The 22,764-nt window shown below is 37.5% G+C and overlaps 1 protein-coding gene across 5 annotated transcripts in view; it reads right to left on the bottom strand.

The window, feature by feature from the left end:
* Positions 1 to 22,764, bottom strand: part of LOC122627618 — a 46,972-nt gene that overhangs the window by 17,408 nt on the left and 6,800 nt on the right. The window contains exon 3 of one of the 5 annotated variants that reach the window (XR_006326884.1): positions 6,736 to 7,380. The exons of 3 other annotated variants lie outside the window; for them this stretch is intronic. The gene's annotated coding sequence lies outside the window, so the exon portion shown is untranslated. Of the gene's footprint in view, positions 1 to 6,735; positions 7,381 to 21,856; positions 22,473 to 22,764 lie in introns of those variants that run through there. One more of the 5 variants, XR_006326882.1, reaches the window with a different exon arrangement.

A 22,764-nucleotide genomic window follows, 5' to 3' on the forward strand; every position in this document is an offset into this window, starting at 1 on the left:
AAATTTCGTCAGTATCGAAAATATTTTATACGATTGAGTAACTCGAGATTAATGATACTACGCAGTTTAAAAATTAATTTCTTTACTGCCAATTTGAAAGAGATAGATCGATTATTTATAAATCAGTTAGTCTTATGGTCATATTATCGATAAGAGAGAAGAACGAGCCCGATTTTCGAACTGCTACATTTCATGAAACAACATACGTACGTACATATATCTACCTACTCGTTGATAAATTGATCCAAGCAAATCTGTTAACTCCTCGAAAGCAACGATTCTCGCCGTTTATCAGGCCCAGTTCGTTTGTCGCACCTGATCTCCCTGATTAAATGGTCGAGCCATCCAAGCAATGGCATACATACGTTTACAACTGTTTCAATAAGGAACGATCTATCTACGAGTGGCTCTTCCTAATCGTACTAATGTTTCGACTCGACATCGGTACAAATTTATTCGCTATTTGTGATTTTATGTCTGTTAAATTTGTAATCAAATGTGAAATCCCTGACATTTAAACTTTGATAAATCATACTATAAAAGAGCGAAAGAAATCTTGCGTTGTTATCTACTACATGAAAATTAAAATCTTATTATTTCCTTTACGATCTCGAACACGTCAACATCACGAAGGTGTAAATTATTCTTCATTGTTAGATTTATTTTAATTTCGATATTTTTTATTCTTCATTACAAGAAGAATTTCTCTCTGAAAATTTTTTTTAATTTCGCATTTCATTATATAGAAAAAATATCGTGTTATTAGATCTACACAAGCTCAAGATAAAAATGACTATCTCGGAACATCTCATGAAACGGTGTCTTAGGAAATTGGACGGAGTCATTCAAGCGGCAAAATAATGAACGCTCCGTCTACACATTACGTCGCCCGATTACAATGACCCGAGTTTTACATCAGTTTCCTTTCTCTCTCTGTCTTTCTTTTCCTTAGCTTCCTGCCGACGGCACGACTTTGGTTGTTTCGGCGCCTTTCAATGGAAGACCACAAATTTAAACAGTTTATCATTTAAGTATAATCCCTGATTGCAACAGTCTTTCGTATGTGAATTCATATAGAAAAAAAAAAAAAAAAAATTAGAAAGAAAATGGAATGACACAACTCCTACACTCAAACGCAAAATAAATATTAGGAAAGGAAATTTTCTTCTTAAATGTTTGATATCTATCAATATGTGTTTTGCGTATATCCAACAATGTAATCTTATTATCTTTCCGCAATATTTCAGGCAAAAGAAAATGACGAATATTATCCTTGTCAGTCGGGATAACCGATGTACGTCCGTTGGATTATCAAAATAACAAAGGACGATTCGAGCGACAAAAGAAAAAGAGAATTTTCGGTAAAATGAGAAACGAGTTAATCGCTGATCAAGTCCTACGTAGAATATACATAAATCCATACATACGATCTACCTAAATTAATGCTGGTATATGTACGTAGATGGAAACGAGTAACGAAGAAGCGGTAAAAATTGACGGACGCTCGTGACTGCATGGCAAAGCAAGCGTGTAACGAGAGAATGAAATGGTCAAAAACTGGGAAAGCGGGTGTCTGGTGTTGTAGCAGGGTGGTACGTCAGAGAAGCTGAAGAGGAAGAGGAGGAGGAGGAGGAAGAGGAGGAGGAGGACGAGGAGGAGGAGAAAGAAGAGAAGGAGGAGAAGGAAGAAGAGGAGGAGGAGGAGGTACCGGTCGTGCACGGAAGAGTGCACGCTCGTTGTTTTATGAACGAACAACGAAAGAGAGGCAGGAAAAGCCTGGGCTCTCGCGGCGTTCTCGGGAAAAAGGATGCACCCGTCGGTGCTATTTTCCTCCCATAAATCCGTTGTCGTAAAAAGGAACGGGCAAATTTTCGTAATACGGCCGCGCTTCCGTAACCGAGCCACCGATGAAACGAGACACGCGGGAGCGCATCACAATGCAACGATGAGAATTCGGTGTTTCGAGTGCTCGGCTTGCACGCTTGTTCGCCCTGACCTCTCTTTCTCTCTCTTTCTTTCTAGTTTCCTAGTTTGCTAGTATTCTCTCTCTCTCTCTCTCTCTCTCTCTCTCTCTCTCTCTTTTTCTCTTTCGCACTCATTCACTTTCTGTTGTAAGAGAGAGTACGTTACAGCCAGCTCGTTTCACGCCCTACCTCCATAATTTCGTACTTCTTTTTTCTTCCTCCTTCTTCCCCTCCTTTTCTTCGTGTTTTATGTTCTTTCCATCTTGTCTAACTTTCTGACAGACGCAAATAGAACAAGTGTTCATTAAACAGTGATCGTTTCTTAGCTATCACAAGACAGAAAAGGAAAAGGAAGAGAGATAGATAAATAGATAGAGATTCTATACGCAACCAACAGCACGAGGATCACTTTTTCGCAAGATTTTCTGGCTCTAATGAAGTAGGAGGATAGGAGTAAAGGTGAATCTCGAAATCTTTGTCCCGTAGAACGAGTGATGATAGATCGTGCTTGCGACTAAGGCGAAGGGATATAAATACTACGTGTCCGTTTTATAATCTCCATTCTTACCGAAGTACCAACTATGGATAAAGATGAAATACCCTCGATATTATTGTTAATTTTTGTTATTTATCAAACATCGATTATTGTCGCGTGGCGTTAATTCGCTTTTATACATCCGAACGATTTACATCGATCCATGTTCAAATTCATGTTCAATTTTTCTTTTGAAAAAAAAAAAAGAAAGAATTGAAACTGGAAGAGTGAAAATACTCGATTTCTTTGTAATAGACCTCGTGTACCATATTTCTTTGATAGTTCACAACGATTAGAAGAATCTTTATTCCTATTCTATCTCTTCTCATCTTTCTTCTTCCTTCCTTATCTTTTTCTCTTTCTCTTTCTGACTTCATCGTATTGTCTTCGTCTTCGATGTTACACCAAGTAACGATGTGGGCGCAAAATTGGTTTGATGTCGATCATTAACGGAGAAAGTTTACAACAAGTTCGTGTTTTACTAGAATTTATCATCTACCTTTTCTTACCAATAACATCTTCTGTTGTTGTCTTTATACTTCTACCTTCGAATTGAATGACTCGAGAATTAGAATACTTTTTCATTATCTTTCATTGTCACGAACTTCCGAAATCTTTCCATAATTGGACAACTCAGTTTTTGTGATATTTTCTTGCTTGACTCTTTTTTGATCTAAACGTACTTAACTATTTCGATATTGATGCGGAACGGTGAAGGTATATTTTACCGAATGTTGAATATTCTATTGTATGAAGAAGATACGACATTTAAAAAGAAGTTTAAGTTCCACGAGTTATGCCCGCATTTTGAGCTTTGTCGTTGATCTCCGTTCAGCGTTATTTCTCTTTCAGGGTAGTTCCAGGTCGAGGAGAAGCCGTTCTTAGAAGTTATTCGCATAAATATAACAGAGAATATATACCTAGTGAATAAATCCTTCGTTTATGGAGTCACTGAATGCAAAGGCATAGGATAATAATTGACTTTCATGCAGAGTGGCATTACAACGAGGCTGAGAATGTAATACTCGGAGATCTTTGAAGAAGCATAAAAAAGTTCACGGTACTGGAAACTTTTTCAAGATCAGGAAGCGCTTAATCGCATCATTAAAGTCCTCTCTGGACTTTAGACTGGACCCTTACATAATATCTTTACTTTTTCTTTTTTATCCTCTATGTTTTTCTTCGTTGTGTCATCTTTAAAGTTTATATTTAAAAAATCGTACTTATTCAGATGAATTCGTAAAAATTTACTAGAAAGATCTATCAAAACGACAAAACATTGAAATATATCCGTAAAATATTTCAATGGATCGTTAATGATTTCTGATGATTTTCCATAAAAGTATCCTGAGTAGTCCTGATGTTCATTTGTTTTTCGAAACAAAAATGGAACTGTCAAGGAACCGGAACGATAAGGCGAAAACACCGTTTTAAATGCATCGATTCACGTGTTTCGAGCACAGTAGTTGCTCGCGAAAGAACTCGTTATAGCGGTCGGCTCGTCGAAAGCTACTCTGTAATCGAGTTTTCTCTGCCCCTTCTTCTTCTCTTTTACCCCTCCTGTTAATTTCACCTCCTCGCCCACACATTGAAACTTTATTCTTTTTATTACAGAAATCACGAAACGATGCGTTTATAGTATAAAAATGGGATTCTGCATTATGTTCATTATCCTTTCAGCCTCATTCTGATAATTATAAATTGCAAGGAAAGTTAAACGTGACGAGTTTTTTCTTTTCTTTTCTTTTTTCTTTTTTTTTAAGAATACTTATTCGAAAATATCTATTTACAGAATAATTTCTGCCAATCTCTTTTTAGGAGTTTCCAACTATCGATATAATAATAATTATCGGTACGAGAGTTCGAACTGCACGTTAAGTTCTTTACTAAGAGCGAAATCTAAGCATAATACGAGTCGCATCGCGTAATAGCGGAACGATCATAACGGTAACGCGAGACACGGTGAATCGTCGTTTGCTCCATTTACACACAGAGAGAAAGAGATACTTACTGATGTTACTACTGTACACTACGCAACCACTATGGCTTCTGCTCCTTCTACTATTACTACTACTACTACTACGAACTAACGTAATTCTCCAGGTCTAACGAACTCGCAAAAGATCGTCCATTATTATTTTACAGTCTCGTATATCTTATAACGACGCGCGTTCTAACGTATCTCGAAATCGAAAGCAACCACAAACTGACCGTTCTCTATAGGATGGAAATAAATATATAGAAAAAAAAATATATATATATATATTGAGAGACGAATGCATACCAGAAGTGAATCTCAGAATGAATACCAATTCTCTGTTAACTTTTTCAAAGCCTTAAACAGGATCTGTTTCCTGTGATACCGGAATCGGAACATCTGCAATTTAAACGAAAGACGTCATACAAAGTTTTCACCTGTGATCCAACGTTCGTAGGATGAATCACAGAGTGAAATCTTGCTTATTTTGCAACTCAGATCATGGTTCAATTAGCCCCATTCTCGAAGGTAGGTATAATCGGTTCTGGAAATAATTGGAAATAATCTGGAAATAATCAAAAATTGGTTCTCTGATTTATTTGGAAGTTGGAGAAAAAGAAACGAAGAAATGAAAACGTCAACGACAATGTGCTTTCATAATGGAAAAAATCCAATAAGTCTGCGATCTATTTTCAAGAATTGCTTACAATGAAATTCTCGTAAGTGACTAGATGTGCATAAAAAAAAAAGAAAAGGAGATTGGAGGATTCACATTTCAGAGTAAAAGAACATCCGCTACGTTCTTGATAAGTCTTCCCGTAGCGAACGTTCGTAGCAGGTCATTAACATACATTCTTGCGGACAGGCTTCGTCTTCAGAGCCGACCGATCAAGAATACACTTTCTCCAGAGACTGAATTCCGAGCGTGGGATCCGCCGCTTAAAAAAAATCTTCTTCCACGTTTATATACGTCTATTCTGTATCTATGCGTATACATACAATATGTATAATAAGTAATTAATAATTAATGCTTTCTATTTTGTACGGGTCTCTATTTAAAATATTTTATATCTTTTGTAATATTCCAATAACTCAATATAAGACAAATTTCAATAACTCATTATAGAATCGTAGCAAAGGTTAGGGCAATCGGACAGTATAAGTTGAAAGAGAAAGAGAGAGGAGAGATCGGAAGGTAAAAGCCACTGCGACTATGGTACATCGATCGGCAGCTGTGTAAATTTATTAGACATTCGTGATAGATTCAAAGAATATAGGAAACGTCCGAAAAATGAAATTCGACAAGGATATTTCGATTTGAGAGGAAAATTCGCATTTCTCTTTCTCCGTATTTTCGTACGCTTATAACTATGTATTATTCGGTCATCTATTTCTGTTGTTTGAAAGATTATATTTTGAATGATGAGGAATAACTCAAAGGATCTATTCTCAACATCTTTTTGTAAGAAAATAATAATAAAACGTAGTATAATTCAGAAACGGAAGTTCGTTAGATTTATTAAACGAAGTACTTGATGAATACACCCTTGAATACACACTTCTAAGAGACTAAATGAACGTTAGATGACCGGCGTAAAGTTATAATTTCTTGTACGACGTCATAATTACCATATCGTATCCGAGCCAAGAGTATTACATTAATTAGCATGCTCGCATGCATCCTAATTGAAATAAATGTTGGTCATTAAGGTTTAATCGGCCTTAGCAAATACCCGAAGGATCTTACAATCTGTTCGTTGTATAGAACAAAGGCAAGATCTTGATGGTACGGCGGTTAACCTTAAGCGACCGTCGAAGTCTTCTTGTGAAAGCGTCCTTGTCGCTTGAACTTGTATATAGTACTGGTTATGCATCGTGACCGGCCATTATTTCGCTTGCCTTTCAATATCATCATTTATTCGATGGTCCCTACTTTGCTCTCTTCAAAGTTTCAAGATATTATTAAATGTTATATATATATATATATATATATATATATATATATATATATATAATGATCTTCGAAAATTTATATTCGAAATATTATTGGATAAGCTTTCTACGTTTCTCTTAACATTCTACGAATGAATCATTTTCATTTACTTTTAATCGTCCTTATGGGTGAAAATTTTTAGAAAACGGGAACAAAAATGTATTCATTTCAGTATCTAAATAATACAATACATCAAAGGTACTTAAAGAGAATATAAAAATATTTAATCAATTGTAAAATGTTCGTAAGAATAGAAACGCGGGTTTTCTAGCTTTTCGAAGAAATCTTTTCTCCTTATTCTTCTCGAGAATAAAGAAAGATAGATAGATAAAAAGGAACGCACGTCATCGCGAGAGTCACGAGAAGTCGCGAGCACGATTGCACTTTCTAAACCATTCGCGAGATAAATCTCTCGATCGGCGACTCGTTGAGCGATTACGAGGCGTGGAGGAAGAATCGAAAGGGGTGGAGGAAAGAGGAGGAGACATCGAGGGATGGGATGCTGCGTGCAAAAGACGATTCGTTCCGGTCTGTGGACGAAGGCGCCGGTAGTAGTAGTTCCTTTCTCCGGAAAATCCGGTCGGTCGCCAATTGCGATCACTCGTCGCTGAATGGAGACACGAGAGAAAGAGACAAACTGATGGACAGAGAAAAACAAGCGGACGAAGGAAAAAAAAGAACAGAAAAATGCTGTAGTCGCGTCAAAGTGGACACGAAAGACAAGCGAAGCAAAATGAAGTGAAAAAGAAAGAAAGAGAAAGAGAGAGACAGAAAGAGACTCACCTTCGCCCTCAGGGAATCCTGTTTCGATCCATCCGAACCTACTCGGACACGTGTCCTAGGCGCATTGGTTTCGAATGCAAATTGCGATTTGTCGTCGACGATGCGAGAAACGAAACTACTTCGAATGCTACAAAGAAGAAGAGGAGCCTCTGAGTGTTCCACAGTATCTTAAGTACTTACCTATTGCTCAAAGGATGCTGGTATTGACGCGCACATGTATACCTTTGACGATTCACATAGCTTTTTTTCAATATCATATATCTTTTCATATATCACTACACAGAATATTTACTCTTGAGAATTCGTTGGACGCTCGGTAATAAGATGCAGTAAGATAAAGAACATATTCGTCATTGTTCGAATCTTAAACACTTTTTAATATATTAAGCCCAATATAGTTTGCGTTTATCTGGAATCTATCCTTAAAATATTTTATTTTTCATTCAAGAAGCAGTGTAATCATTTCAAAGTATCATTACAAAGAATCACACTATGCTATTACTTAAATACTTTGAATTAACTATTCAGCCAAGCCTATAGATCAATAAGCGATTCTATTCTTTTTCGTACACACTTTCATAGAAATTATTCCTTTACCTTTCCCTTTTCTAATTTCACGATCGCTTTTCTGGATAGTTCATCAAAAGCATTCACATATTCTATTCAAAGCTTTCGATCTCAAACAGTTCGTTAAGTCTTGTTGTAAAACTTGTTATCATTAACTTAGAGATAGCCAATACAAGTAACAGTACACGAATACCGTAATTTACGAAACTATTATAATTCAGTCAGTCAAATACATTATTTATAAGTTATCGAAATAATAAAATGCATTATATCGCATATCAACTCTCCTGAGCTCTTCAGAATTTAATACAAAGAAATTGCGTTCTCAACACGCGCTCATAGTTGCAATCGTACAACAGCTAGATATTGCCTATTTCCGGATCTGACTATTTTTAGTCCTTGACCTTTGACTGTTACATGCTTGATCTAATTTTATGAAAAATCTCTCATTTTATTATATATAGATACTCTTAATATAAGAAGAAACGAAATATATTCCATTTTGTTTATTTTTATAATTTTAATTAATGGAATTACGGTACAATATTATAATCTAGATTGTAAAATTATTTTTAAATATATGATTTTATAAAATTCGTAGAACTAATACTCTAATCTAAAAGAATATCATAAAAAGAAGTGTCAATAAGGATCGAATTTTTTCTCTCTCTCTCTCTCTCTCTCTTTTTTTTTTCTTAAATGCCTACTCTCCCTTAGCACTGATCATAAAATGAAGCCGGCTTTTTCTTTTAAAAGCGAATTTGAATTTCGCCCCCTTAAGACAAAAGTTTGCGTCTTCCAGGCGACTATAAAAGTAGATTTCGATGATAGTCGAGGTAGTGGTAAAGGATCGGTGAAAAGAACTCCAGCAAAGACGAAGATGAAGAAGGTATAGCTGGAGGAAGTATTCTATGCGAGAGAATTTCTCATCTTTGCCTTTAAGAAATTTTATCTTGGCTCTTCTACCTTGCCTCTTCTTGCCGTTTACGTGTATCCAAACGCAATGCCTTGGAATGCAAATAGCGATTTGTTGCTGAGATAAGCCAAGAGAAATATTTTGTCGATGCAAAGGAAGGGTTTATACCAATTTTTTTATAACAAAATGTTTGTAAACATTGTTCATACTACGTTGTTTATCGAAATTAGTCAAAAGAAGTTTTTTATAAAAAATTGTTTAGAAGAAATTGTTTATAACGATTAGTTATAACGAGAAAATAGAGAAAAATCTGTAAAAATAGTTTTCATTTCGAGTCTGCCTTCTTTAATTTTCGTTCCGGAAATATTTTAATTTAAGTAAAAAATACTTATATTGATATTGATCTATATAATATCTTGAAAGCTGACACATTGACCTATAAAAATTCTTGGAATTTACGCACTTATCCAGTTGTACGCCATAAACACATTTTTCGCTACTACTACTATTACTATTACTATCAAATTATGAATGGCAATAATCCTAAGACGATATCTACAGAACTAAAAGTCGTAAAAACTTGAAAGGAAAACCATTTTAATCGGAAAAATATCCTCTTTTTATCTACATATTTCAGTACTATTGATTTAATAGGATCGATTTCTCGATATTTCATAAATCCTTATCTCATGAGGTATATATGTGTTCGATGGACTTTAAAATCGACTCTCTTAAACATTGAGCCTTCCACATCATTATACAATATCTTATAATAATAATAATAATAATAATGAAATTATAATAATATAATTTTCTTTATAACAATACGAGATGATACAAACAAAAAAACAACAACAGATAGAGAATCTTACGACGTTATTCAAAGAAATACAATGAAATGTAAGATACTTTGAAACATCTATTGAATGTATTTTCGTAGACTATTAATTAATACGAAGTCTGATATCAATGACTTTAGCTCTATCCATGTCGGTGAAAGAGGATTATAAAGTGGGTGTTGATTCTTCGTACAGGCATCTCGAGAGTTCGCGAACGTATTATGCGCACGTGCGTTCTCTGTTTTACGTGCATTATATGTGTATTATAAATACGAGAAAGCGGAGATAGAGAACAACGAGGAGTATTTACGAGTCGACCTCAACAGACGTGCTCTCCTACGAAAACGCAAAAAGCGGATGCGCATTAGAAGCGGCAATAGCATCGTGCAACAACATTCAGGGAGGAAGAAAACCACTGAGAGAGCTAGAGAAAGAGAGTTAGAGGTAGCATCAGGAGCAAGCTAGCTAGTGCTGATATCACAGTGGTGGATTCTGCATCCATGGAATTTCGTATCAGAGAAATGTACTCTCTCTCTCTTTCTTTCTTTATCTATCTCTCTCTTTCTCTTGCTCTTTCTCCGATGACAACGCAACTTGAGCTATGTGTACGTGAACTTTCGTTTCGAACAGTTCTCTCCTCGTTGAATCGACAATGTCTTTCTTAGACAGTACCGGCTACGAGAACACGCGTACCATTACTATGCATTCTGCATCCTGGTTGATGCAATGCCAACGCGAAAACGAAACGAAGTCGTCGGATTCCAAGGACATGCATCTTCGAAGCCAACTCGAATCGTCTCGCTGACGAATAACAGTGTTCTTATTATATGTATATATATGTGTGTATGTGTGTTTGTGTGTGTGTGTATATACATATATATATATATATATATATATATATATATATATATATTCAAAGTAAACTAAATCTGTATTGCATTTGGGAATAAGACAAACTCTATAATAATTGTATTGAATTGTCTATCGTCATGATCATACTTTTGATCGAGATGAAGAGGCAATCGTCGTTTGAATATTTTAACAATTTTCTATCTTTCTAGTTTCGAATAGATTAACGACGAAATGATATAATGAAAATAGGAAAGTAACGATTATGGAGTTAGATCATTTCACAGGTCGCCAAGCATGAAGACATATTATTACGATACGTACGAGAAAGACTCTTCTTTTCCTTTTTCTTCTTCTTCTTCTTCGTCGTCTTCTTTCGTAATTGAAAGTCGAGCTTGGCTGCGCTAATGAAAATTCATTAAACGTGTTGAGAAGATGTCGAGGAGTTCGCGCGTTGCGTAAAATACGTGAATCATCGAACCGACTCGAGACAGAAATAAAACGCGGAACAAATCGTTTCTCAATGATACTTTTCGATGAAATTCACGCTCGTCGCGTAGAACCAATTCGATTTCGAATATCTCAAGAGTTTGGACCGCTTTCTTATTGGTGAGTCAAAGTGCCATTCACTCGCGAAGAGGCTCCTGACACACTCCCTGAGGCCCTTTTGCGGCCCACATACGCATCGGCTGTAACATTATTCCAGAGATCTTTTTAGGGACGTGTAATCTTTAATCTAGTTCGAACGGAACACCGTTGCGTTTTCCTTTTTCTTTTTTTTTTTTTTCTTTTTTTCATCTCCATTTAGCTCGTACGATTTCTTGGTTTGAAAAAAAATGTATAGCAATAATGTAAATTGAGGGATCTAAGATTTAAGATTCGATCGAACGTGTTTAGAATATACCTACGAAATAATTCCATCTCTACGGAACACATGGTCTACGAGGAACATCAAAATTTAATCGCCTTAAATTCAACTTCCTCGAGAAATACGTAGAAAAGAAGTTTTCTCGTCGAGTATACTACTTTTGAATAAAGGCTCCATAAAATAAGAACGATCCAACGAAGAAAATAACCCCGCTAATGCCTCCTTTGCCGTCGATCGTTCGTCTCGAAAACTTCTATACTAGTAGAATACTAACGTTCTCGATTTAAAGAGCGGCCCATAAACTCGAACTCGTATATACATCTCACCGCAACGTTTTCCCTCGTGTCTCTTATTATTATTTCGTTTCCATTTTGGATGGTCGCCTGGTTGGACATTCGTTCGACTCAGGAAAGGAAAGTTTGACAATTCGATTTCTCAAATGCATCTCAATTAATTCGACGATCTAACGAGATGAGTCCACGAAGGAAGGACCGGCCAAGGGTTGGCCTGAGAAGCCTATCTCATCTTAACCGTAACCAGACTGTCCAGATTTCTCGACCCTTCCGTTAGTCGATGATACGGAGCGTGAAATCGGGTTTGAGTCGGTGCATTGACGAGATCGATGCGCGAACAAAGTCTCCTACCGCTCAATGATCCGTTCCTTAGTAACGAGCTCTTACTTATACTCGCTTAGTATGGATGTACACGTCCTAAAGTGAATAGCGAGGACCCGATCTCGATATTTTTAAAATCACATTTCCTTCTTTTCCTCTTTGAAGATGTCTAATTTTGAAATTTTCAATCGCACGAAACTTACGAGATTTAAAAGAACTCAAGAATTTTGGATACGAGAGAAAAGTTCTTTGAATGAAAATAACAGATTTTCTATTTTATTCCATGTGCGATTAAAAAAAAGAAATCGATAACATCTTCATGACTCTCCTCGCTCGTTCACTTTTTTTTTCAAATAGAAATGCCTCAACGATCGGAGAAAGTGAAATACCAGGCGTATTATTTGCTTACGCACGAAGCTTCAGGTCTCTTATCTTCTTTGGAGAAGACGCGTAATACCTACGCATCATCTCCTCTTTCCGGATCTCGAATGGAACCGGTGAAAGGAGGACAGAATATAGGAAAAAGGAAAGAGAAGGAAAAAGAAAGACAAGATCCAACTCCGGTCACGCGCAAAACGTTCAAACGACACGGCACGCACCGAAAATACTTTCTTCGAATCTTCGAGTCCGAGTGTTTCGACATGGTTTCTTTCTAGCGAACGTTTGATACAGGCAAAGCAATTGTTCGAAACGGGAGAAACGTGTATGCAATACTTAAAATCCTTTAATATAACTTTACTCTTTTTTGGATAAAGAACAAAATATTCCGAACATGCTAACGTGTAGCCTAAGGGCTCGAAACTCAATAGGATTTAAGGAGCTACGAGAAAATAGATCATGTTTCGAGTTGAACGAACTCGAAAGTCGGTAGAAAAAGGACAAAATTATTAATCGTTACTCGTGCTAAGTGAGCTAATGTTATGAAACATTAACCAGGAAAGATAACGTTTCCCTCTTGAGAGCGATTATCCACGTTGGCATAATAAAGTCATAAAAATTAGAATCTCATAGCAAAGTTAAATCGTGAAAGCTCGATCGCTTTATGCTTTGTTAAATCCCTAAAGTGCGATTTTAAAATGGCTAACGAATGTAGGTTAAAAAGTGCATTGAAAATGCACGGTAATCGTCGAATGCTTGATTTAACGTTATGCGATTTTCTTTTTACCTTGTGTGCGTGTGTTATCCTAGAATTTGAATCAAGACTAGACGGTTTCTCCGACGATAATTCAATACCTAATTAACCATCCAAGATATCGTATTCCTGTGTATACGATCGGTATAAACTCAGAAAGCAGTCTCTCGTTGCACAACCAGCTCATGTACGACCTTGTTTCGAATCGGACAGTATGCAAATCTCAAGAATTTATGATCCAGTAAAGACTAAATCCGGCGCATCGATTTCCTTAAAAGAGAGAGGAAGAGAGAGAAAGGGAAATTCGGTTCTCTTATTACTTCTCTCAGGAAGTAATTATCGCGACGTTTATATCGTCGGCATTAAGAAGTCGTGAAAACAATGGCGCCATTAATAGCGACTAATCGACCAACAAGGATGTTTCTCGTAAAAATCGAACTGTAGGTAACCAGAGAGAAATGTATGATAGTGATCGTGTAACACAATTGTATTGGATCGCACTAGACGTCGACCGAGAGAACTATCTAAGATCAGAGTGAACTTTTAATCGGCTCGTTATGTACTTTTTAAAATTCTTAATACTCGTCGGTTTAAAAATCGAAAAAAATATTGCATTATTTTTCCTCCCTAGCCGAGATGAGAATGGAGCGTCATTTAATTTCCGTATTTCGTCTTATATCGTAGAAATAAGAGGTGCTAAAAGTAAGGTGAAGTTCCAAGATGTTGGAAACAATGAAGGAACGCGAATCGCGAGTAGTCGATTGCTCTGCTCGAGAAGGAGCAGAAGGATCCTAGCTAGGTTCTCTCCTCGTAAAATGAAACTATTACTTTATCGAGTCTTCTTCGTCTCACCACTGTGAAGATCTCTCTCTCTCTCTCTCTCTCTCTCTCTCTCTCTCTCTCTCTCTCTCTCTCTTTCTTTCTTTCTCCCGTTCTTATTTCTTTATCCTCGTCTTCGCTAACGTTCACCCTCCAGCTGACCCACCCTTGCGCGTCTTTTCTGGAGTACGCGAGCAACGTTGAGGGTCGAAACGAGGCCGTAGGAGAGCAGGGTTGTTGCTTGAGCACCCGGTGGCTACCCGGATAGCAAAGATTCCTTCGGAGATTGCGGACGGAATTTCGTTGCAGTGACGGACGAACTCCTATCCGCGTCTTGCCTTATCTTAGAGGGCCGGTCTTATAGCTTCCACCTCCTCCTCCTCCTCCTTCTTCTTCTTCTTCTTCTTATTCTTCTTATTCTTCTTTCCCACCCCTCGTCTCGCGTACCCTTTAAGACGGAGGTATCCTTCTCCAGACAGATAAAATTCCAGGAAAGGCGAAAAGAGCCTCCTCTGCCTGCCAGTCTGCTTGCTTGCTTTCTTTCTTTCTCTTCTTCGTTTCCTCGACTTTCTCTCCTTCTCTCTCTCTCTCTCTCTCTCTCTCTCTCTCTCTCTCTCTCTCTCTCGTACTCTCCCTCTCTCTTTCTCTCTCTGTTTCTTTCTTATCCAGAAGCGGCCTCACAAGCAAACGAAACTACGTTTCCTATCCTCTTCGTATCCACCATCGCGAGTAACGGTTCTGCCACTGAAGCTCCCATCGGCGTAGCTGCTCTCATCGTGACGTTTGGGGAGACTTTAAATCGAAAGATCCCCGTTTTAGATGGATCTCTGAGCGAGCAAGAGAAGCGGATCCAAAGGAACGCTGTCTTTCACAAAACGATTTAGTGAAGGCTTGTCTATCGAGACTACGTGCGTCTTCTCCTAGAAATGCTACTAGTACCTTTTTTATATTTTTCTTTTTTTAATCCGAAATAACTAGGACCGTCGTTTTTTTTTCTTTCCTCTTTTCCTTTACTCTCGTCTCTTTTCTCCCTTTCTTAGTTTCCTTTTTTCTAGCGAAGTAACGTGCGCTTTGGAGAAGAACCCAAGTGCAAGGCCTTTTGACGCTCGTCGTCTTCCATGAATACTTCAATACTCTCTCATTATCCGATCCTTATGTTTCTCGAAACGAGAGTACTCCCATTTCCTTTTGCGCATTATTCTTCTTTTTTTTTTCGTCATTTTGTAATGCGAATCGCTTTGCTCGATTTTACTCCTCTTCTCTTTTATTTTCATGTGTGAAAGCTACTATTTGATTTTGCCTTTACGTAAAAGTGACATTATCATGTACAATGTTGTCGCCTGAACATAATCCCATCAAATATTTGCTCATGACATATTTATTTTATCATTTTAAAAATATATTTGATGAAATTTCAGTAAAAAATTTTACGACCGACCGGTAAAAGATTTATGAATGACAACTCGAAGACAACTCGGCCATATTTCTTCTATGTTTTATTTTCTTTCTTTTTTAATTGCCTGAATCTCGGAAGACTAAGTAAAGCTGGCAAACAATTTGAGAAATTAAGCACGACTAATTGGAGAGGCAACGATGCGCGAGTTCGCGCGTAGAAAGTTCGCCAAAGTGAGAATACGCAAACTTGAAAATTCGTGTGGACCGGAATGTCAGAAGTTAGTGGAACGAGCAGTGAAAGTTCGTTCCTGTGTCCTAACATTTTGTACGAAGTAATCGTCTGGCGAACATAAGCGCAAATTTCAGAACAAATATGGACGTTTGTGAAAAATAATGCAATTGTGAGATTAAAGATAGACGGTAGGGTTTTTCGTAAAATACGAACGTTACATCGAATTCTTGAGTAAACTCATTTCTATAATGTACAATAAATATTTTTCAAATGATTCGATGACATATACGTAAATAAATATTTTAATATTAGAATGAAAAAATATATTAGAAAATACTATACAAGATATATATATATATATCAGTCGTATAATGAAAATAGAAACTCCAAAAAAATTCATGCATACATTGAGTCGATTTCCGGATCGATTCTTCAAGGTCGAACATACTCCGAAGGTAAAACCTGTTTCAAGAAGGAAAAGAAAGTCGATGGCCCGTACGAAACTCTCGATCGTCAGTTGCTTTCTTCCTACCTCCGACTTTCGGCCTCCTTTTCCGGTTTCTTTGGACCCTCTGGCTCTTCCTTATCATCATCTTCACCTGTCCTCATCTCCAAACTCCTCCACGTGTCACACCAGATCGCTCTCACTTTAATCATCTCGGTATTAAGCAACGTATCTCCGGGATATTTTTTTCTAATCAAAATTTCTTCAGGTAAACCAAAAAGAAGTCAGTTGGAAACTTTCTTTAAAGTCAAACGATCATTCTCAATTTCATAGCTCTTAAACGATCATTATTAATTTTTCAAGTAATTTTGCCCTAATACCGTAGTATTTTGTTGTAATGATCTTTTTTTTGGATCGATATATTTGAACAATAGGATCGAATAATACGAAACAAGGAATGACTTGAATCGAATAGGATCGATTAGAACCAAAATAAGATCGAATAGGATCAACTGAAAAGAAACAAAATGAAATACACCAGAATGGGATCGAATAGAATCGAATAAGATCAAATAGGATCGAACAGGATCGAATAAAATCGGATAGGATCGAATTGAAGCGAGTAAGATGGAATGGAATCGAATGGGATCGAATATGATCGAATAGGGTCAAATAAGATCGAATATGAGAGTATTGGACCGAAAAAAAACAAATAGAACCGAAAGAAATCGAATAGGAATAAATAGGACAAGTAAGATAGAATAGGATCGAATAGGATCGAATAGATCGAATAGGATCGAGCCAAGCGGAGCCGACCCGAGACAATCCTATTGTCTTATTCGATCCTTTACGATCCTATTCGACCATATTTGGTATTATTCGATCCTATTCGGACTTATTCGATCCTGTTCGATCTTATTTCGATTTTATTCGATCAGATTCAATTCTATTTTTTCTTATTCGATCTTAATAGCTATCCTATTCAATCTTATTCAATTCCATTCTACTATATTTGCTTCTGTACGATTCAATTCTATTCGATTTTATTCGATCTTGTACTTTCCTATTCTGGTATTAATCTTGATTTTTTGTTGTTTTTTCTTCAAAGAGATTTTTTTAAAAGGTTTGTAAAAGCTACTCCCAAAAAAAAATGTTCTTTTTGTACTTTATACTGTTAATTTTTGACCTACAATTCTGAAAAATATATGTTGTAAAGCTAGTTTTTGGCTCTTTTTTCATATGGTTTTGTTTAAATATCTTCAATGAAATTATTAATTTTAGAAAAACACCAACTATCATTTTTTTCGTTATAATTGAATTCAACTTTGCAACAGCTGTATATATTCTGTTATATTCCACATCTCTTAATTTTGGTTGCACAACATTTTTGCAACAGAGCAATACAGTTAACAGTTTAATCGAATTACATGATTGAAATTATTAGATTGCCCAGATTTTTATTCAACCTTTCGTTTTTAGTCGAATACATAGGCCATGCACGTTATAAAAGCGTTCATTTCGAAGTACTCGCAGTGGTACGTGCGTCGAATAGAGTCCTGTGAAATTCGACACGGTACCTCTTAATGACTGCAGATATGCGAGGATCACGCAAAATTTCGAAGTTGCTTTGTATCGGAATCCAACGAACTCTCTTTCTATCTTTTTCCATTTTCTATATTATTCTAGGAGCATGATGAACAACATGCTCCTAGAATAATATATTTATTACAATGAAAATATAATAATTCGTTGTTCGACGCCGAATCTCACATAAAAGACCTCACGTTCTCATGAGAAATTGTTTTTCTTCTGATTTGTTTAATTTTTGAATATGCTGTAATTTTCGTTCTTCTGAACAAATGCCTTATTCGGCACAACTTGGTCATATAGATCATGCTACAAGTCCTAGAATATTCAGATTTAACATGTATAGGTTTTTCGACTCGATATATGTGACCATCGGCAAGAAAATGCTTGATAAGAAAATGCATAAAATGCGATATATATTCAATATATCCACCTATTTTTTCTTCTTCTCACACGATATAAGATTATAAAGGATGACAATAACGTGAAATCACCTACGTAGATATTTTCTCGAGTTAAAGACCTTCGATCGAAGGATTTACCGAGAGATAGTCGAGAGGAATTCGTTGAAAATCGACTGGAGGCGTAATTAATTAATTCTAATCGCGTCAGCGTGCACAGCTTGCAAACGCAACGGACAAGCCAAGTTATTACATCGGGATACGTGCTTGTAGTAGCATAGCTATAAAATTTGCATTAATCGTTCGTTACCAATTGGACAGAAATTTTTTGAATAAAAAAATGAGGAAAATCGAATGTGTATAGGATGTTATTATAAGATAAAGCTAAAGTTAGAGTAGGAAAATCAATCGGGAGTTTGAGGTCGAATGGAAGATATATAAAAAAAAAAAAAGGAATATGTACACCATGACAAAAATTCTTCGCGAACAAACGACACGTATAAAACAGAACGATCGTAGACGCAAACGTAATCATGTAAGATAAGAGTCACGTGAGGTACGACAGCAATAACATTTTTCATTTCTTAAAGCCGACGATGACGACGACGACAACGACGACGACGAAAGAAGAAACGTTGAACCCCGTTTGTCAAAGAAGAAAACTAATTTTTAAAAATACCAGTTCTTCCAGAGACACCACATTATAACACGTTTATAGTTATATCTCTTTCGGGGTAAGACTAAAAATGGTAACTTTTACTATTTTAAAAACTCCAAAGAATTTCTAAATAAATACCGTGGCACTCTCTTTAATTAACGTTTCAAAGAAAAAAGAATAAAGGGTAGAGAGAAGGGGAGAGAGAGAGAGAGAGAGAGATTATCCCGGCAGAGTTGACGGCTAATAAACTTTTATAATTACCGCGCAGACAACGCAAGTAGTAAGAGAGAGAAAGAGAAAGAGTGAGGGAGAGAGAGAGAGAAGGAGAAAAAGAGAGAGAAAGAGAGAGAGAGAGAGAGAGAGAGAGAGAGAAGGAAAGGAATAAAATAATTCCCTCGGGAGAAATGAAGTTTCAAATGCGCGTACTATAAACATATGATTCGAACGATTCCACCGGCACGCAAAGTTCCTTTCGTGAAATTAATAAAGCGAGCGTTGAAACGCAACTTCTACCGTACCGAGGATCTCAGTATATTGCAGGCATGCTTTAAAAAACGCGTTTAGTCGAAACGAAGCTATTTAAGGTCCGAAGCATCTCCTCTTGAGAAGCATCCAAATCAAATTTAACGAAAGAAGACAAGAGACGAGATGAAGATTACAGGAAACCGCGAGATCGATCCGCGAGAAAGCGAGAAATAAGTAAAGAGACGCAAAGAGAGAGATAGAAAGTGAGAGAGAGATAGAAAGAAAGAAGGAAGAAGAGATCAAGAGAGGAACAAAGGAAGAGACTGAAACGAGAAAGTGTGAGACAGAAAGAAAGAGAGAGAGAGAGAGAGAGAGAGAGAGAGAGAGAGAAGGAAGAAGTACAAGGGACTTATTTCTGAGCCGGCGAGCTCGAGTTAAAACGCCACGGGAACGTCGGCTTTTATTTATGAACTATTTGCCGCGGCTACGATTTACGAGGTGAATCGTGGAAGGGTGAGGAGGGCTAGTGTATAGATCCCGGCTTCCTCTATAAAAGGGCTCGGAAGGTAGGTGTACGGAGAATAGGGAAGCGTCGAAAGAGGAAAAGGCGAGAAAAGCCGAGTCTCTCGTGTAACAGAGAGTCTCGTTCGTGTGGGAGCATCGTGAACGGATTCGAAGAGGTAAAGGAGAACGCGGAAACCGCGTGCTGAAAGAGTACCGAAGAAAATAGAGGCGGATGAGCGGGATAGAAAGAAGCAGTAGGCAGAGAAGAGAAAGAGAGAAAGAGAGAGAAAGCAAGGGTGAACACGCGAGCGAGGAGTCGGCCTTTGACTGGCCCGGCTCCAAATCTACTCTACAAGCTTTTTCTATTTTACCCCCTTATTTTTCCGTTCGCCTGATTTATCGTTTTATTGCAGAGACTCCCCTTATCTCTCTCTCTCTCTCTCTCTCTCTCTCTCTCTCTCTCTCTCTCTCTCTTTCTCTCTCTCACAAAGATAGAGCATCCCTTACCAACCACGAGCTTTTCTCCGATCGACTCGTAACGACGTTCGACTTGTGCCTAAGCTATGGCCAACAGCAACTCCACAAGTCTCTGGCACGAAGACGTAAGAATAACCGATACCGAGGCTACCGCTGTGGCGCTTTCCAAACTTGGATCAACGCCACATTCGAGACGGCAAATCGGCACGAATCGGATGAGACGCATGTGGCTGACTGACTTTTGTCTTTTCACCTTACCGGATGTCTCGTTATGAATCTTAATGATGTCACGAACGGTTGACTGACAGCCGAGGCGTTTAGAGCGCGAACGAATTTACTTTTCGTCGTTATTGTCGTCGTCGTAGTTATCGTCGTAGTTAAAGGACGATTTATAACGAAGACGGCTTTCGAGGTTTAGCACCGCCCTAAGGTCGCCTCGGGTTAATTTTCCCATCAGGCTACGAAATAATTCATTAAAACTATTTCGTACGGCAACAGGGGCAACTAGTTACCTACCGTGCCGCGCGTGCGTTGCGGCTTATCGGAAGAAATATGGATATTTTCCGTGACCGGGCTGTAAAACTTTCCGAATCGCGCCAAGCTCCGCTCATAAAACACGACGTCGATCCGTCTTCCGGCTTGCTCTGTTAAAACACGGTAGGTACATATATACCGACTTAATTACGATCGAATAATAATTTTAAGATCGGCGAGAGATCTTTCTTTTTTTCGTCTTTTTTTTCTCTTCTTTTTCTTTTTTCCTTTTTTTCTTCTTTTTTTTTTTTGTTTGTTTTCTTTTTTTCTCTTTTAATCTTTTTCTTATCTCTTTCTTTATATATTTTCACGAACAACCGAGAAGAGAGAAGACGAATTCAAAGTTCTTGTCCCATCGCATCATGGCCGTAACCTCGTTTATCGTGTCCGCCACGCGATAACGTATCGCGTTGTACAAACGATCGGTATAGTTTTCGAGGCATGCATCATCCGTGGAAATAGCTCGAATGCTCCAGGCGGACCACCGGCTTCGTCGTCGTGTAAGCGTGTGCCCGCACGAGCGCGAGCGTGTCGGACAGTGGAGCTCGTATATCTTTGTAATAAACTCCGCTGGCTCGGCCCTTCAGGGTCGCTCGGTGTACTTATGGCCCGCCAACGTTAATTACCGGAATAATTGTCCGGAGTGAAAATCCAGCCCTTTCAATGGATGGACTTCCTGCGGTTTCCTGAATGCCCTCTGATGTAGTGCTGCGCGAAAGGAATATGAACTTATGTGAAAGAGAATGGAGGAACTTAGTTTTTTCATTCGACCTTCAACTAAGTATTCTAAACGTGGCTTTTCTATTTTTAGTTTATGCTTAGATCCTATTACGCTTGTCATAAATTTCTTTTCATACTCGTATTATTCTTTCATTGGAAAAGTGGGCCAAAAATTAAGAAAAAGACTCCGTTTGTTCTATTATTATTATTATTATTATTATTATTATTATTATTATTATTATTATTATTATTATTATCATTATTTAAGTTTTTACGAGTCAAGTCTTTTATATAAAACGTTTTACTCGCATGTTCTTATAATTATTGGACAGAATTTAATTCTATAATTCCAATTATACTTTAAATTGAAATGAACATTTCCCTGTTATTCTAAACAAGAGTTAACTTCGTATATCGTACTCGACTCTATCTCAATAGAGTAATCAAGATCAACATCATTTTCATAATGCTCGAAAGCATCAAGGTAAAACGTTAGTGGTCGGCATCTTAAGCGACAGGATCGTTCCTCGGTCGTTCTTTTCGCGAGCTTCCTTCCAGGTCGGCTCTGTGAATACATAACATCGTTGGCATGAGCAAGAAATGCTTGGCGTTGTTCTGCGGGTACCGGAAGTCGGAGATCAGCAGCTAAAATGAAGCTATCCTTCCGTGATACGGGTTGTTACGGAAATTAAGCGCGAGCGAGAACCTCCATGCTCGCCGTTAAACTCCGTTGTAAGCGCGCAAATAATAGAGATTACGGACAAAAGTAACGGGAGATAGTAGGTATAAAGAGAAAAAGAAAGAAAGAGAGGGAGAGAGAGAGAAAGTGAGAAAGAAAAAGAGTGTTAAACTGCAACTTAGTAGAATAAAATAATCCTCTTATTGTTAGTTAGTGAATTTCTGAGATTATGTTTGTATAGTAAAGCTGAAAAAACAAAAGAAGAAAAAACAGAAAGTAATTCTTAAAACAACGGAACTTCATCGATCGAATAGACTTTAGCTACGTAGTAATTCGATGTTCCATATTAAAATTCGTTCTTTTGTCGGCTGACGAGGAAGCCACGAAGACGATGGCAACGTCGTTCGAGTTGAGCGACGCCGACGGGCCAAGAGACACGAGCTCTCTTTCCCTCCATCCTCCTAGTCTTTGGAAGTTCGCCAAAGTCACGATGCGCTGGCTCTCAACTTCGACTTCCTCTACATGGGAGACACGTTTCGGTATAGTAGCCGAGAGTACCAACGAGAAGAAACAAGGATGAATATGGGATGAATGATAGGATCGTCTTTGCGAACCTTTCTTTAGAAAAGGAGATCGGTTTCATGAGAAAGAGAAAGAGAAAGAGAAAGAGAAAGAGGGAGAAAGAGGAAGCGTAGTATGTGACTTTTGTAAGGATTCTACGGATGACAGATATTCCGATATACTTCTTTAAATCTTCTAAGCCAATTATAAGTAATTCTTTTTCCCTTTTTTTTTTTTTTTTTTTTTTTT

The sequence above is a fragment of the Vespula pensylvanica genome, chromosome 3 (assembly GCF_014466175.1).
Source record: "Vespula pensylvanica isolate Volc-1 chromosome 3, ASM1446617v1, whole genome shotgun sequence".
In the NCBI taxonomy this organism is placed as follows: domain Eukaryota; kingdom Metazoa; phylum Arthropoda; class Insecta; order Hymenoptera; family Vespidae; genus Vespula; species Vespula pensylvanica.